This window comes from Phyllobates terribilis, unplaced genomic scaffold, assembly GCF_046119375.1.
Source record: "Phyllobates terribilis strain yellow unplaced genomic scaffold, ASM4611937v1 Scaffold_5__5_contigs__length_657084704, whole genome shotgun sequence".
Lineage (NCBI taxonomy): Eukaryota > Metazoa > Chordata > Amphibia > Anura > Dendrobatidae > Phyllobates > Phyllobates terribilis.
Window position 1 is genome coordinate 532,236,684 of NW_027362765.1, and position 14,949 is coordinate 532,251,632.

Consider the following 14,949-nt stretch of genomic DNA (forward strand, 5'->3'; position numbering starts at 1 on the left):
GTCCAGCGAGGTACAAGACCAGGAGACCCAAGGGTCCCACCCTGCCCTCTCCGAGAGTTTCCATGGGGCCACATGACCGGCGGGTCCCAATATGGCTTCTCCGATTGACTCCATGGGTTCCAGGCGACCAGTGGGTCCCTCCTGGCAACCCCAACCAACATATTCATGGGACCAGGTGACTTCCTCGTCCTACCCTGGTCTCTCCAAAATGTATCCATGTCTCCATGATGGTTAATGGAGCAGATCCATATCTTTCCAGTCAGGGCCGATACCCTTAGGCTAGAATCGTGTAAAATCCAAATCTGTGTCTCTTTGGATGCCATGCTATTCATCTACTTTCCTGAAGGATGTCTCTCATTCTCTGTAAAGTCTTTCTGATGCTCCTTGATTCTGCTTGCAGCATTACAGACATCCCTGTTTATATTTACATCTGTGTAAGGTCATAAGTCACAGGTAAAAGGTAAAGGTGCATGGCTTACCAGGTCTCACTGTTTGAGCTAATCAATTTACATAGTTGGTCTCACAGGGGCTCTTGTAAATAAACCTCTAGTTGACTTTTAGTACAATTTGTCATTAGCATAGAACATCATTGTTTCCAAATGAATAGAATTCAACATTCAGGGTTATACAAATACTGGTCTGTGTTAATCAACTAAAGAAGAACACAGGTTAAAAAGCCAACATGAAAATAAATGTATACAGCTCTGCCATCAGAAAGTATGTCTGGCATAATTAAGATTTTACGCTGTATCGTCACAATACATGATATATACTGTATATATAGACACTCACACCCTGACTGCTCCTCTGAGAAACAAACACTGCTCTGAGGGCTGCAGCTCATCAGCAGCTGCTAACTGGCTGCAGTGGTGGTGTTACATTATGTCAGGTGACTGCAGGGGACGGCACTGACAGTGAGGAGCGGAGAGAAGTAGATATTATTCATTTATCTAGCACCCAGGCGCTAATAATAGTGGCTTCCCCAACAGTGGAAACCCCTGGCAAAAAAAAGACCCAGATCAGCCAAATCATCGCCATTGGAACGATTGTACAAAGAAATGTACTAGTTGTCTTTAGCAACCAATCAGATTCCAGCTTTCATTTTTCAAACATCTCTAGGAAAATGAAAGCTGGCATCTTATTCGCTGCTTTGTCTTACACGTCTCCTCCTGGGGCTGATAAATATAGCGCTCCGCCCCATTGTCTCATACCGACTGCACTACTACCTACGGCCTTCTATCATGTAGGAACTGGAAGTGGCGCAGAAAGCCTCCAATCACGTGAGCACAGCACTATTTGTAAACATAGCAAGCTCCGCCCTCAGCACTGATTGGTCGCCTGCTAGCCTGGAGCCTGTCACCAATGAGATCAGATTTCCTTCTCGTATTACCGTATTCCTTCATTCCTGCGGAGCTGAGGAAGGCGTGTCCCATCCGTAGTACAGTGCATGCACAATTACGCTGCCGTGCTGTCACCAGAGCCCCTGAAAAGAGAGCACTGCCCATAACCAAGATGGCGGCGTCTGCAGTCTCCGGAGAGTGTTGTGTCCGGAAGTGACGTCAGTAAGAGGCGCGGCGCTACACCTTTGCCTGTGTCCTGGATTGGAGCGGTAGGTTTGAACGCACTCAGGTTGTTTTGTGCAGTTATAGCAGCGATAGGAGGACGCGGTTGCCGCTGTAGTTCTCCAGTGTGCCCCCTGGTGACATGGACGCCTCTGTACAGGTGCTATGTAATGCCTGCCTTCAGTCTGTGCAGGTGCACTGATGCGGCCTATGCCACTGCCAGCAGGGGGCGGGCATGGAGCTGACACCTGAGAGAGCAGCAGACCCCTGGCATAGCTACATTCACTGCAGCACACCAATGGCCCTGTGCCCAGGAAGGCCATGGGGCGCTCATAGCTGCCCATCTGCTGCACTATTCCGAAATCTTCCCACTAAATCCATTCATCAGCCGTCCTCTGCCCCCTCCGTCCTGTAGAAATGAATGGAGCATGCCCGCCACCTCTGTTCACACACAAGCATTTAAAGGGGTTTTCCTGTGTCGTAAAACCACTGTCCCCGGCTGTTTTAAGAAAATAGACTGGTTTACTCCCCCGGAGAATATTTGCCGCCTTTGCTCCTGGTGTATGTTATTGTCTGCAGTGCTGATGTCATGTCAACAGCACTGCAGCCGATCATCGAGCACAGCGGCTTGTATAATCGTCTCAGGCAGAGCCACTGAGCTCAGTGATTGGCTGCAGCACTATCAATGTGATGTTGATGCCACAGACAAAACCATTAGGAGCAGGGGCAGAGTCTCAGTGCTGTGCCCGGGGCGGTAAACTCCTTTAAGGCTCCTGTTGTCATGACTATATGATCAATTATAAGAGGAGAACCCTGTTACTTCTCACTGCACGCGAGCATTCATCTGGGCCCACACTGAATGTAAAATCTCTTTAGAAGAAACATTTTTCGCTAATCAAAATAGCTAATTTGGTTAAAAGTAACCGGACAATAGGTTTTACCTTTGTAATCCGTCCCCACCATGTTATCACTTTCCTACAACCCCTCTACATTACCCATGCTGTATGATATTGAGTGCTGAGCTTGGCACGCCTGGACAATGCTCTGCATCTGTGTGTTTGGTAACCCCGCCCTTTTGCCTATTATTGACATGGATGTCATTGCCTACCACTTATGTGCAGAGAATCCCTTTGCACCACCCTCAATATAGCAAAGCAAATTACGCATGGGCAAGTCATCTCGTCAGTTGTGCAGGCTGAAGATTTTTATTGGTTTTATAGTTGACGTCATCCACACCATTCAGAGTGGTGGTGTAACCAAGCACCGAGGGGGCAATAAGTATTCACCCTCGCAAATGACAGAAAAACTAGGGTAGTTTCCGGCACAAAATATATATTTTTTTTTTATCCAGTCAGTTGTGCCGGAAACTACCCTCGTTTTTCTCTCTGTCAGCTGCAATCACCAGCAGGTACGGCACCCACTGGTTTCTAATCACAGCAATAAGTTCATCCATGTTACCAGTGTGAACAGCTCTAACCTCCACGTCTCCCCAATTCCTTTCCTACCCTTCAAAATGCTCAGTTCTCATTTATCATACAGCGCAGGACAGCTTTTTTTTCAAACTATGTTGGGGAGGGAATACACCTGACGACAGGTTGTCTTTAAGGAGGACCTGTTAGTTGTGTAAAAATTGAGTTAAATACATTGCAAAAATCCCTGATCTTCCTTGATTTTGTTGCTCCCTTCCATTTTGCACTGCATCGCTCCGTTACAGAGATATTCACATTTGTTGCTTTTGGAGCGTAGTATGTGAAATCTCTGCTTGCAGTCCAACTGGGCATTTCTTCAGAGTCCTCTGGTGGCATGCACCCTCATCTCTCCCTTTTAAAAGTTGCCAATTACAGCTCACCAGTTGATCTATCAGTCTTTGGTGCTGTTGAGCTGTGAGTAGCAGCCTGGGAGGGCTTGAAACAGAGATTTCACATATTGCGATCCAGAAGAAACAAATATGAATATCTCTGCCATGCGGCAGAATCAGGGGAGCAGGGAGTTTTACAAGGTATTTAATTGTTTTGAGGAAGTGATAGGATCTCTTTACCTGAACTAGAGGTGGAGGCCCTTGTTGTTTTGAGTTGTGGCTAAGATACGTAGTTGGGCAACTTTCCTGTGTGAAATCCTTATGCACTAATAGGTGAACTTATGCCTTTAGTTTTATGGTTATAGATATTTTTATTGCATTTTAGAACTTGCACCGAATGTAGGGGAGATTAACTACATGTGTATGGTCACCTGTCCAGTAAGAAATGGAGCTCTGGACCCCATCATTCAGAACATCAGTGTTGGTCCGGACTATTGGATCCCCATAAGTAAATATATATGAACTGTATTTAAACAATGCAAGCTGCCATTTAATGCTGACTATAATAATGTGTGCTCTGCACCCAAGGGGATGACCTGTGGCTGAACACACTGGATTATTGACATTGCTGTATTTTTAGAGGACTGGAAGGAAAACCAACTTGATATAGTGTGTGCCAGCAGGGACTACCCTCTCTATACAGAGTCTACTAATAGTTTAATATAGGGATAGCCGTGTGTACTGTAATATGTGTGTATAGTGGGGCGAGAGAAAAACCTGATTGTCCTGGATTACGGAGTTGCACAAGTGACCACAGACCACCCCTGTGAGGCAGAGACATCTGTGACAGTGGTGTGTGCTCCTGCATTGTCCTTAGGTCAGCAATAGTCTGCGGTAAGTAGCTTCCTGCCAGCAAAGGCTGCATCACAGGAGTGCGTTGGATGTGAGCCTGCTCCGACTACTGTGGTGAGGGGCACCTGTGGTTCAAAGGCAAGAAGGACTACTAGAAGTGTTAGGCTATGTTCACACGTCGTTTTTGGTGCATTTTTTTTTATGCAAATTTTCAGCTCCGTTTTACAGTACCAGCAAAGTCTATGAGATTTCAGAAATCTCATGCACACAGCTTTGTTTTTTCCTGACTGTTTTGTCAAACAGCTGCGTTTTTGCCAAATGCAGCAAGTCACTTCTTTCAGCGTTTTTGCACCGTTTTTCACCCCTTGAAAGCAATGAATAAGTGCGAAAACGCTGCAAAGACGCAGGAAAAAGAAGTGCAGTTATCAGTATTTGCTGCGTTTTTGGTGCCAAAACCTGAGGAAGTTGAATTTAAGATATTTTTTTTTTGTCACTAAACTTTATCGGCATGCACAAGAGACAAATGGACAGTGACAAAAATGCTGTAAAAGGTAAAAACCACAGCAAAAATCAAGGAAAACCTGCTTTTTTTTTGAGGCAGAAACTTGACTGCCAAGAGAGCAGGTTTTGGTGCAGAGAAAAAACACACCAGAAACGCCACTTGTGAACATAGCATTAGGCTACATTCCCACAATGAGCTTTTGGTGAGTTTTTGATGTTGCAGATTTTCTGCACACATTAAGTATAATCGATTATTTGCATTTTTTTTTAAATATGCAGCGTAAAAGACTCACCAAAAACTCATTGTGGGAACATAGCCTTATTAATGAGTTCTGTTCTGACCACTGGTATGACTGAAGTAACATTTGTCCAGGCCTGGTCGATAGTGCCATGAACCTTGTGTAAGCTGGATTCCAGCTGTCTACCTATTAGCACAGAATTAGTAAATGTGGGCTGATGTGTACACTGTGTGCAGAATTATTAGGCAAGTTGTATTTTAGAGGATTATTTTTATTATTGATCAACAACTATGTTCTCCATCAACCGAAAAGACTCATAAATATCCAAGCTTAATATTTTTGGAAGTTGGAGTGTTTTTTTTTTTTAGATTTGGCTATCTTAGGAGGATATCTGTTTGTGCAGGTAACTATTACTGTGCAGAATTATTAGGCAACTTAATAAAAAACAAATATAATCCCATCTCACTTGCTTATTTTCACCAGGTAAACCAATATCAGTGCACAAAATTTAGAAATAAACATTTCTGACATGCAAAAACAAAAAAACAAAATAATTAGTGATGAATATAGCCACCTTTCTTTATGATGACACTCAACAGCCTTCCATCCATAGATTCTGTCAGTTGCTTGATCTGTTTTCTCAACATTGCGTGCAGCAGTCACCACAGCCTCCCAGACACTGTCCCGAGAGGTGTACTGTTTTCCATCTCTGTAGATCTCACATTTTACGATGGACCACAGGTTCTCTATGGGGTTCAGATCAGGTGAACAAGGGGACCATGTCATTATTTTTTCTTCTTTTAGACCTTTACTGGCCAGCCACACTGTGGAGTAGTTGGATGCATGTGATGGAGCATTGTCCTGCATGAAAATCATGTTTTTCTTGAACGATACCGACTTCTTCCTGTACCACTGCTTGAAGAAGTTGTCTTCCAGAAACTGGCAGTAGGTCTGGGAGTTGAGCTTCACTCCATCCTCAACTCGAAAAGGTCCCACAAGTTCATCTTTGATGATACCAGCCCATACCAGTACCCCACCTCCACCTTGCTGGCGTCTGAGTCGGAGTGGAGCTCTCTGCCCTTTACTGATCCAGCCTCTGGCCCATCCATCTGGCCCATCAAGAGTCATGCTCATTTCATCAGTCCATAAAACCTTTGAAAAATCAGTCTTAAGATATTTCTTGGCCCATTCTTGACGTTTTATCTTATGTTTCTTGTTCAAAGGTGGTCGTTTTTCAGCCTTCCTTACCTTGGCCATGTCCCTGAGTATCGCACACCTTGTGCTTTTTGATACTCCAGTAACGTTGCAGCTCTGAAATATGGCAAAACTGGTGGCGAATGGCAGCTTCACGCTTGATTTTCCTCAATTCATGGGCAGTTATTTTGCGCCTTTTTTGGCCAACACGCTTCTTGCGACCCTGTTGGCTATTTGCCATGAAACGCTTGATTGTTCGGTGATCACGCTTCAAAAGTTTGGAAATTTCAAGACTGCTGCATCCCTCTGCAAGACATCTCACAATTTTGGACTTTTCAGAGCCCGTCAAATCTCTCTTCTGACCCATTTTGCCAAAGGAAAGGAAGTTGCCTAATAATTAAGGACACCTTATATAGGGTGTTGATGTCATTAGTCAACACCCCTCCTCATTACAGAGATGCACATCACCAGATTTACTTTAATTGGTAGTTGGCTCTCAAGCCTATGCAGCTTGGAGTAGGACAACATGTATAAAAAATATCATGTGATCAAAATACTCATTTGCCTAATAATTCGGCACACAGTGTATATATAAATTCATGCAGAAACATTATTTGGTGGATCTGAACAAAACTTAGTTACCATCGAAACAAGAAAAGCCACCCCGGTGACTGAGCGTTACTTCTTGTCTTTCATTATGTGAACTGGATGCTAAATAAGATGAAGCTCTATCTCACCCTTCAGAAGTGACCAGAGTCTGCTCCCGCAGGGTAGCATGCTCATAGCAGGTGTCATATGGCGGTGCATCACCAACCCAGAAGTTTCATACAGCAGAAGGGATGAGGTGTATTGGTGCTTACCAGCGGGAGGGGGCTGGAGGTAGACTGAGAAGAAAAGCGAAGGCTTGCTCCGACTAATGCATGGGGGGTTAGGGCTGAAGTACATTTGCTATGGACACTGTGAAGACACGGGGTTTCCGTGGGCATAATACTATTCGGACAACCCATAGTGAGGGTAAAACAGTGTGGCAATACTTTATTGAACCACCAAACTGACAATAAAAACACAGAACAGTTCCAGCAAATGCCCAGGATGGTACAGCATTACATAGTCTCACCCCTCTGCTGGTCCGCCTGGGATAGAACAGCTGCGACTTTGGGACTTCCAGGGCCAACGACCTCAACCAGTGGCCCCCCGCTTTTGGCGGGCCCCCACAGAGAGAAGGTAGCAGCAAGCTTAGGAAGCTGACATTCCATCGAGGTACAAGGCCAGAAGACCCGTAGGTCCCACCATGGCCTCTCTGAGAGTTCCCATGGGGCCAGATGACTGGCTGGTCCCCGTCTGGCTTCTCTAAATGTCTCCTTGGGTTTCAGGCGACCGGAGGGTCCCACCTGGCAACCCAAAACAACATATCCATGGGGCCAGGTGACTTCGTCGTTCCAACCTGGTGTCCCCAAATGTATTTCATGAGCTCTCTGATTGTCATTGGAGCAGATCCTTATCTTTCCAGTCAGGGCTATATACCCTTAGGCTGGAATCATGTAGAATCCAAATCTGTGTTTCTTTGGATAAAGCCATGCTACAAAGCTGATAGTCTGATCTTTGATTATCCTTGTAAAGTCTCTTTCAATTCTGCCTGCTACAGAGGCATATGTTCCTTAAATAGTTCACATTTGTTCTTTCAAGTACACATCGACGGGGCAAGGGTTAGGGAGGGTATTATTCCACAGGGCTCAGGTCTCATTGTTTGAGCATTTAATCAATTTACATAATTGGTATAGCAGGGGGCTCTTGTAAATAAACATCTAGCTGGCTTTAGTACAATATGCAATTAGCATAGTAACAAACGTCTTCTCTTGGTTCTGAAACAATGATAACATTCAGGGTTATACAAATACTGGTTTGTCCTTGACCCACCAAAGAAACACACATAAGTTCTAAAATCAACACAAACACAATAGTGCATTTCTCTTGGCTTAACAAATCTAGACATCTGGCTGATTAAGATAAGAAGCTGTTTCGTCACAGACTCTAAGAGGGGACAAAATATGCTGTTACTGGAGAAAACCTGGTGGCTACTGGGACTGAGGAAGGGGTGAAGGAGGTGTGCTGTGACTACTAGATGGGTAGTGGGGGGATCGCTGCTGTGTTTACTTGCTTGTGAACGGGAGCCACTGTGACTACAAGGGAAGTGGGGGAAGGCTGTGGTAAAAGTAAACCCAATTATTGGGAGTGGCAGAAGACTCCCAGGAGGCACTTTCTATTCCGTGTGAGGGGAACATGAGCAAATCCTAAAGTGGCATGCAAGTGCCAACTTTCCTCACTCTGTAAACTAGTGTTTCCTACACTCGAGTCCTCACAGCCACCACAGGTGATATTTTCAGGATTCCCATAGTGTTGCACAGGTGAGAGAATTCCTGATGATGCCTCCACCATCTGTACAATACTAAAGAAATCCTGAGAACATGACCTGTGGGGGGCGTGAGGACTGACGTTTGGGAAACACTGGTGAAAACCTAGAAAGGTTTTGTCCCAGCCTGCTATATGGCAGCAGTGTGTAACTTTTTATGTAAACTTATTCCTGCTTTCTATATACTCTGTATACCCCCAGATGTCCTCATACTATGTAGCGTAAATTATCAGTTGTCTGTAAATGATATTCATTCGTCTGTTCCTAATCTCTAGAAGAAACAAACAAAATGAATAACATCATTTAATATATAATAGTTTTTTGTTTATTCCGTTTTCTAATTATAAATAAATTTCCTCTGGTCAGCAATAACAATATCCACATTGTGATATTCTGAAGATGCCTGGTATTCCCCGATTCCAGCTTCTGCTGTTGTATTGAAGCGCCAGCTGTCTGGTAGCAGCCCTATTTAGAAAACTTGTGAATTGAACGGCTTTCTTCATCAGTTTGCAGCACTGGATCGGTATTAATTACCGCATTGAATAGCAGTCAGTCTAATAGCTGCTCCAGACAGGATTGTGAAGTTGCACAAGTCCATGACTGATCAGACTGGGAATTCAATGCTTCTGTCAAGTGTAACTTTGATCCCTCGACTGCTTCACAGATCTGATTGATGTTACATCCGACTTGTGACAACTGCAGGAATTGTTTCCTTTTGTTTCATTTTATAATGTGTCCTTCGGTGGCAAATGTCTACAAGACACCCAACATGTCATCTGGTTACGTGTTATACTTCTTGATATGGTGAGCTGTCCACATTATTGTAAGTCTCAGAAATATAATAGGACAGTTCTGCTGGAGATCAACCAAAACATTACCCCCGTGCTGTGCAGGGCGCTATTTTCACTCTTCTTTGTGGACTTTTATATCTCTAAGATGCCACATAGCTCTTGCAAATCATTCTGTATACACTCCTTTATAATTATATTATACGCTTCATTATAATTTATAATTAGGTCATTGTGGATCTGGAAACTCTTTTTACAAGTAGGAATATGTGACATGCAGAAGTAGTGCTGTTGCAGAGAGTGACATTCAGAAGTAGTGCTGTTGCTTTAAAAGCATTCAGCAACTATTAGAAGTAACACAAGCACATGAGACAGGAAGTGTTATGCTCCAGAAGCATCCAGCAACTAGAGGGGTTAACACAGTCACAGGAGAAGGGAAGTGTTTTAGCAGAACCCCAGGGGGATTGTGGGGAAGTTGTTTACTGTCTGGCTGGAGCTGAAGAGAAAGGTGGTGTGTGTAATCTGTATCTCACAGAAGTACCCCTGCAAGTGAAAAGGATTCAAGTCAGGAGTGAAGCTAAGCACAGGTCAGGTAGAGTTCCTGAACTAGCAGTGCAGAGTGTTGTCCGGCAGAAAGATAAGGACTGGAAGAAATGGTGTCACAGGGATCATCTCCCTCAGCAAACCCCCCCCCCCCTTCCTCCATCTCACTGCTCTAAAGAATGCTGTGTTCATGAATGTGCCTTTGCATTAGAACTGTGCTGTCCTATACTACTGGGAAGACTGTGAACTGCTGTGCTGCTAAGGAAACTGTATTGTTTGTCACTGGAGCCTGTTGCTCATAAGACTTAACTTGCACTTGCTGTGCGGCTTCTTATTAAATGCTACTGTTCTACAGTTTATGAGGACTCTTGTGAAGTGTGTCTGGTCAGCAAGTGAAACAACCTACGTGTCTGTGCCTGAGGGTCAATACCCCTGTGTGCCTGAGAGAAGCTGCAGCACATGGTCTATGGTCGCCCTGAGTAACGGTTCCCCCAGGATTCCAAAGAATTCATGCAACCTGTCTCCCCACTATCTGAACCTAGCGGCGTGCGTGGAACAGATATGTTGGGCTATTCAACACTCCCTATCCACAGTACTAACAATCCATGATGGTCGTTGCAGGCACCAGGGCTGTGGAGTCGGTAAGCCAAACCTCCAACTCCGACTCCTCAATTTCCATGACTCCAACTCCACGACTCTGACTCCCTCATACATGGCTCATGTTTAAGTGATAAATTTACTGTAGTAAAATGGTAACATCAGGCTTTTAATCATTATTATGATACAATAATCAAGCTATTTAGATAGAACATAAAATACATTTATTGGAATGCAACTTTACAACAAAAGAACTTTTGCATATTTACAATTTATTATACACTATGCAGTAATTGGGGGGAAAGAAACAGTTTTCAACAAAAATGTACTGAATAACATTTGTGCAGTCTATGAATTTGTTCTGAGAAATAGTATTGCCTCCATCAGATCATCCTTCATAGATGACCTCAAATCTGACCTAATTATTTTAACCCCTTAAGGACCCTGGGATTTTCTGTTTTTGCATTTTCGTTTTTTTGCTCCCCTTGTTCCCAGAGCCATAGCGTTTTTATTTTTTGGTCAATATGGCCGTGTGAGGGCTTATTTTTTTGCGGGACGAGTTGTACTTTTAAATGCCATTACTAGTTTTACCATATCGTGTACGGGAAAACGGGAAAAAAATTCCAAGTGCGGTGAAATTGCAAAAAAAGTGCAATACCACAGATGTTTTTTTTTTCATTTTTGTTACTACGTTCACTGAATGCTAAAACTGACCTGCCATTACTATTCTCCAGGTCATTACGAGTTCGTAGACACCAAACATGTATAGGTTCTTTTTTATTTAAGTGGTGAAAAAAAATTCCAAAGTTTTCTTAAAAAAAAAAAAAGCGCCATTTTCCGAGACCCATAGCATCTCCATTTTTTGGGATCTGAGGCCGGGTGAGGGCTTATATTTTGCATGCCGAGCTGACTTTTTTTATTTATACCATTTTGGGGTAGATCCGATGTTTTGATCGCCCGTTATTGCATTTTATTGCAATGTTGCGGCGACCAAAGAACGTAATTCTGGCGTTTAGAATTTTTTTCTCTTTACGCCGTTTACCGATCGGATTAATTCTTTTTTCATATTGATAGATCGGGCGATTCTGAACGCGGCGATACCAAATATGTGTATGTGGGTTTTTTTTTATTGTTTTTTTTTTTTTTTTTTTTGAATGGGGTGAAAGGGGGGTGATTTAAACTTTTATATAATTTTTTTTTTATATTTTTAAAAACATTTTCTTTTCACTTTTTGCTTGCTTCTATAGTCTCCATGGGAGACTAAAAGCAGCACTTGTCCGATCGCCTCTGCTACATACAGATGATCAGCAGATCACCTCTGTGTAGCAGAAATGGTCCTGTGCTATGAGCAATGACCACTAGGTGGCACTCATAGCGATCAGCTCATGACAACCACTGGAGTCTGCTGCAGACCCAGGGTTATCATGCCCACGCATCGGTGACCCGCGATCGCGTGACGGGTCACCGATGGGCGGGGTAAGTGACGCGCTTCCAGCGCGGCGCTGTTAAATGCCGCTGTCAGAGATTGACAGCAGCATTTTTAACATGTTAACAGCTGTAATACACTGTTCCAAATTATTATGCAAATAATATTTTCTCAGATTTTCCCAAATTACCTATATGAATTGCAGTCATTGTAATTTTCCAGTCAAATAACTATTAGAGTACAATTGAAAGGTTTTTGTACAAACTGCCTATGATAACAGTATATTTTTAAAAGAATAAAAAACTCAAACTGCACTCAAAATGCATGTTCCAAATTATTATGCACAGCAGAGTTTTCAACCTTTTCATTTTAATAAAAAACAAAAAAATGGTCATTTTTGAAATTATAAGCATTAGCAGGTTATTACAAACTGAAATCAAACAGTTTTCAACTCAAAACTTTATTCTAGGTGATGTTACATTTGCACATAGGACCCCTTGTTCGAAAGGAGCTTCTGAACGCTCTCGTCCATTGAATTTGTCAGGTTTTGGATGGTTTCTGCTTCAATTGTTTTGCATGAGGACAGAATACCCTCCCAGAGCTGTTGCTTAGATGTGAACTGCCTCCCGCCATCATAGATACTCCTTTTGATGATGCTCCAGAGGTTCTCAATGGGGTTGAGGTCAGGGGAGCATGGGGGCCACACCATAAGTTTGCCCCCTTTTGTGCCCATAGCAGCCAGAGATGCAGATGTTTTATGTGCAGCATGAGACGGGGCATTATCATGCATGAAATGATCTCGATGGTCCAGATGGATGGAGTGGAGGATGGCTGGTTGATGGACACCCCATGCAAACACTGCTACGGCGCTAACAAGGAGGAGGTGGAGTAATGTTTTGGGCTGGAATCATGGGGAGAGAGATTGTCGGCCCTTTTAGGATCCCTGAAGGGGTAAAGATGAACTCCATAATGTATGTTGAGTTTCTCAAACAGCACTTCCTGCCATGGTTCAAGAAGAAGAACCGTGCATTCCACAGCAAGATCATTTTCATGCATGATAATGCCCCGTCTCATGATGCACATAACACATCTGCATCTCTGGCTGCTATGGGCATAAAAGGGGACAAACTTATGGTGTGGCACCCATGCTCCCCTGACCTCAACCCCATTGAGAACCTCTGGAGCATCATCAAAAGGAGTGTCTATGATGGCGGGAGGCAGTTCACATCTAAGCAACAGCTCTGGGAGGGTATTCTGTCCTCATGCAAAACAATTGAAGCAGAAACCATCCAAAACCTGACAAATTCAATGGAGAGACAGTTCAGAAGCTCCTTTCAAACAAGGGGTCCTATGTGCAAATGTAACATCACCTAGAATAAAGTTTTGAATTGAAAACTGTTTGATTTCAGTTTGTAATAACCTGCTAATGCTTATAATTTCAAAAATGACCATTTTTTTTGTTCTTTATTAAAATGAAAAGGTTGAAAACTCTGCTGTGCATAATAATTTGGAACATGCATTTTGAGTGCAGTTTGAGTTTTTTATTTTTTTAAAAATATACTGTTATCATAGGCAGTTTGTACAAAAACCTTTCAATTGTACTCTAATAGTTATTTGACTGGAAAATTACAATGACTGCAATTCATATAGGTAATTTGGGAAAATCTGAGAAAATATTATTTGCATAATAATTTGGAACACAGTGTAATCAGCTGACATGTGCCCGGTTCAGTGAGGGCTCAGCGCCGGAGCCCTCACTGAACCGGGGGTTACAGCCTTGTGCGTACAAATACGGCACAGGCTGTAAAGGGGTTAAGGCTAGAAAACAACCTCTCTACACTGAGTTGGGTTGGTGGCAAAGCAGTAACCACATGGGCAACATCTATAACAATTTCAGGGTATAAAGGAATTTCCTCGTGCTCAGTCAGTTTTGATGAACAATTGAACTCTTCTACTTCTTTGAGAGCAAGTGAAAAATCTTGTAATTCCACAATTGCCCCTTTTCCAGCACGTCTCTTCAAGATGGAATCAATTTTAGCGGTTCTGGCAGTAATAGCCAATTTCCTCACTTTACTAATCAGAGTTGCAGCATGGCCCTCTTGCAGACTATCTCTTATTGCCAGCTGCACCGTGTGCACAACACAGCGCATGTGATGAATAGGAGAGAGGTGTGAAGCAGCTTCAACAAGATCATCTAATTGGAAAGAATCATTTTGCTGTTTTTCTGTAGTAATATCTGTTTGTTCCTGCGTTATGGGAACAGGACTGTGGCCTTCCATCTCCAACATACTGAATTGGAAATGTTCTTCTAGCTGCTGTTTATCTTCATTATTCTCATTCATCAGTTTAATTGTACTTATCATGTTTGAAGCATTATCAGTTATAATAGGAAGAACCTGTTCTTTTTTGTTCTTAATCCTGCTTTCCTGTTCACTCCAGCAGTTCTGAGATGAGTGCAGGCTTTTTTTCCCTTATCTGTAGAGGAGGAGCTTCACTACTTATGTACATAAACTGCAGAACAGATTCATCTCAGCTAAAAGTCTAGATCCTTAGATCAGGAATGGGACAGACATTTATAGGACACTTCGTAACTTTCCCAAAGTCTTATAAAAAATATTCCACATAAACTGTATTGAACTACTGTACCCAATGTATTATATATTTTAAGAATCAGTCGGTCCATTTTATACCGACTCCAACTCCACAGCCCTGGCAGTCACCCAGACGCGCCCCCCCCCCGCCCAGCGGTAGTCAGATAGGAAAGCTGCAGGGAAAATGTACTGTACTGTGCACAGTGCCCATTCATATAAATGGTGAGAGACCACATTTCTTTTTCATAAAACTAAAGAATGACAAAAAAACGCAATAGGGTAAAATGTAGAAATAAAATTGCACAATCGTGCTTACCTGGTCTGGTTGTGTTCACACAACCATTAACCCCTTAGTGATAGAGCTAATTTTGACCTTAATGATCAGGCCAAATTTTTTAAATCTGACCAGTGTCACTTTATGAGGTAATAACTCTGGAACACTTCCACG

General features: G+C 43.0%; 1 protein-coding gene across 3 annotated transcripts in view; it reads left to right on the forward strand.

The window, feature by feature from the left end:
- Positions 1-1,459: 1,459 nt before the first annotated feature.
- CUEDC2 (CUE domain containing 2) overlaps positions 1,460-14,949 on the forward strand; it is a 59,266-nt gene continuing 45,776 nt past the window's right edge. For 2 of the 3 annotated variants that reach the window (XM_073685768.1, XM_073685771.1), the window contains exon 1: positions 1,466-1,609. The gene's annotated coding sequence lies outside the window, so the exon portion shown is untranslated. Of the gene's footprint in view, positions 1,610-3,745; positions 3,869-14,949 lie in introns of all 3 variants that reach the window. The other variant, XM_073685769.1, reaches the window with a different exon arrangement.